Source organism: Rhagoletis pomonella, unplaced genomic scaffold, assembly GCF_013731165.1.
Source record: "Rhagoletis pomonella isolate Grant_MI unplaced genomic scaffold, Rhpom_1.0 Rhpom_scaffold_00419, whole genome shotgun sequence".
Lineage (NCBI taxonomy): Eukaryota > Metazoa > Arthropoda > Insecta > Diptera > Tephritidae > Rhagoletis > Rhagoletis pomonella.
In genome coordinates this window covers 61,040-64,590 of record NW_023458973.1, presented here as the reverse complement: position 1 = coordinate 64,590, position 3,551 = coordinate 61,040, and positions in this window count along the sequence as shown.

Sequence of the window (3,551 nt, the reverse complement as noted above, 5' to 3'; positions counted from 1 at the left end):
CGACGTTAAGCTTTCCTTGCATATTTGGGCGCACATTTTCTGCTGCACAGAGGCGGGTGCTTATCTTGGCTGCAACAAGATAGTGCTCCGAGTCGATGGTTGGGCCTCAGAGTGTGCGTACGTCCAAAATACTGAAAACATACCTTCCGTCTATCACATCATGGTCGATTTGGTTTCTCGTTTTCCGATTCGGAAACAGCCACGTAGCTTGGTAGATCTTTTTATGCTTGAACCCAGTACTGCATACTACCATATTTCGGGCCCCGGCGAAGTCGATCAGCCTCAATCCGTTGTCGTACGTTTCGTCGTGGAGGCTGAATTTTCTGACGGCGGTTCCAAAGATCCCTTGCAGGCCCACCCTGGCATTGAAGTCGCCAAGCACGATTTTGTTATCATGACGGGGGCAGCGCTCGTATGTGCGCTCCAAGCGCTCATAGAAGAGATCCTTGGATGCCTCATCCTTCTCATCCGTCGGGGCATGGGCGCAGATGAGCGAGATTTGAAGAATCTCGCATTGATGCGGATTGTGGCTAGACGCTCGACAACCGGGGTGAACGACAATACTCGGCAAGGCGAGAATGTGCTGTTTGCTTGATGACAAGAGATACTTCGTCTTGTCCTCGTTTACCACCAGACCCATTCGCAGTTGGATAGGGAAGCAAATCCAACTTGGAAAGGCAGAACAGACTTCGCGGTTTTTGTTACCGATTATGTCGATGTCATCGGCATAAGCCAGCAATTGCACGCTCTTGTAGTAAATTGTTCCTGAGCGGTTCAGTTCTGCAGGTCTTATTATCTTCTCCAACATCAGATTAAAGAAGTCATATGAAAGGGAGTCGCCCTGTCTGAAACTACGTTTTGTGGCGAATGGCTCGGAGAGGTCTTTCCCAATTCTGACGGAGCTGGTGGTATTGCTCAACGTCATTTTACACAGCCGTATGAGTTTTGAGGTGATGCTAAATTCAGACATAGCGGCGTATAGGCAACTCCTTTTAGTGCTGTCAAAGGCGGCTTTAAAGTCGACAAATAGGTGGTGAGTGTCGATCCTTTTCTCGCGGGTCTTTTCCAAGATTTGGCGTATTGTGAATACCTGGTCTATGGTGGATTTGCCAGGTCTAAAGGCACACTGATAAGGCCCAATCAGTTCATTGACGGTGGGCTTCAGTCTTTCACACAATACGCTCGATAAGACCTTGGTCGCTAAGCAAACGTCAAGCTGTGAGGTTATACTTTATTGTGCTCTGATTTTGGCTTTCTACTTACTAAGTTCATTGTGCTAATTCTGTGTTAAAGTAGTGATAAAAAGTGCTTATGAGCATCAGAGTGTGAAATAATTGAAGCTAAGTGAAAGTTATTGGTTTTATATTAAAGTAAATTTAATTAAATTTCACTAGCTTACATTCTAATTTTGCCGAGTCATTTGTTGCTATCATTGTTGTTGTATCCTTTGTAGTTAACTTTCATTTTGTTTCTGCATATTTGTTCTACTCTTTTTGTTTACTTCTTCTAGTAATTCTTGTCACAGCTGTTTGCGTTGCGTTTATTAAGTGTCATAATTACAGTGATACTCAAACTGTTCGCTACATTTATTTAAAGCTATTTGCATCAGCTCCTTAATTGTTATAATTTATTTTGTTTGTCTTTTATTAACGAGTGTATTACATAAATCTCTCAATATGAAGTGTGATCTTGATACTTGCCAAATTAAAAGCGATTCTGAACGCTACTTATCGTGCTGGCTGTGTGATGGTATTTACCATCTGAAATGTGCTGGTTTGACGGGAAGTATTCTGGACGCTTTTAATGATGGCAAGGGCCTTCGCTGGTCTTGCGTAAAGTGCAGGACAATCGAAGTTGATCTTTTCAAGCTATTTAGGCAAACCAGAAATGGTTTTACAGAAATAGGAAGGGAATTGTCGGTACTGACAGAAAAATTTAAGCATTATGAAAATATGTTTAAATCATTCAAATGTTTAGATACCTTGCAATCTGTTAAGGATATCCGTGTGTCTAAACGTAAGCGTCTTCATAGTCCATCTAAGGAAATTGCTGCCGTTGCACGTCCGAATAATCTCCCGACGGACTTAATTAATTTATCCTCTCCGTGTCCTCCAGCATCAGAATGCTCAGCCTCAAAAGACCGTGTAACGAAATCTGCTTCGGATAATAAAGAGTGAAGTATCTTCCCCTTCCCCCATTGAAGTGGTGGCATCATCTTCAAAGCCTCCACCGCCTTCCCTATCCTTAACTACTAACGCAGAAACTCAACCCCCTCCACCGGTAGTCCAGTCTGATACGAGGAAACTAGTTGTGGTTCCGCCAAAGAAGTCAATCTTTGTTTCTAGATTTTCGAGAGACACTACCGAAGACGATATAAAGCTTTACATCTCATCAAAAACTTCAACTGTCGACTTAAGCATCAGAAAATTTAATTTTAATTACGAAAGAAATATTGCTTCATTTAAAATTGACGTAAATTTAGATACTTTTAATGCGCTGCTTAGTAGTTCTTTTTGGCCCCCCGGAGCTTTCGTTCGTGAATTCGAATCTAGGCCCAAAAAAGTAAATAACTTAGTTAATATTCCCCGTCATAACACTGAATCAAAAAACTAATTATTAAATCTGCTTTAAGTAATTATTACCAAAATGTAAGAGGCTTAAATACTAAATTAACGAACTTATACTTTAAAGGCCTTGAATGTAATTATAATATTCTTTCTTTTACTGAAACTTGGCTGAAACCTCACATTTTCAATTCAGAGATTCTTCCAAATAATTATCATATCTATAGACAAGATAGGGAGGACAGAATCGGCGGTGGCGTACTCTTCGCTGTAGACTCTTCAATACCATCTGAAGAAGTTAGTCTTCCACACATTGATTCAGTAGAGAGTTCAAATGCATTCGTGTACAGGCTGGAAAATGATCTATTTACTTAGCTCTGTGCTGTATCCCTCCCCGATCTGACACATTGGTGTATTCACGACTCATCTCTTTACTGAAATCAGTTAATTTACTGACTAAACCTTCTGATTCAATGATTATGTTGGGTGATTTTAATTTACCAAGCATATCATGGAACATCATTGACAATGATATCATACCTTTCGCGTCTAGTGCGTGCAACAACGTATTTTTAGAGGAGATGGCTGAACTCTGCCTAACTCAGGTTAATGTACTTCACAATAAGTTTGGTAGAGTATTAGATCTTGTTTATGTTGATGATGCTTCTAAGTCCGTTGTAAATAAGTGTGATCCACTAGTGTTGCCCGAAGATGTCTACCACCCTGCTATGGAGGTATCTTACGAAGTTATAAGTGATGGTCAAAATTGCAGTACCCAAGCATACGAGCCAAATATTCGCTTTGATTTTTCGAAAGCCAACTTTAAAATGCTTACCAAAGAACTGTCTAAATTGTCGTGGCCTGCATTTAAAGAAAATACTGAACAAAGCGTTGCACTTTTTAACTTTACTTTACATAAATTATTTGAAAAGCATGTGCCTCAACGTATTTATGTTCCTTGAGAGCAAACACAGTTATGGTTCACTA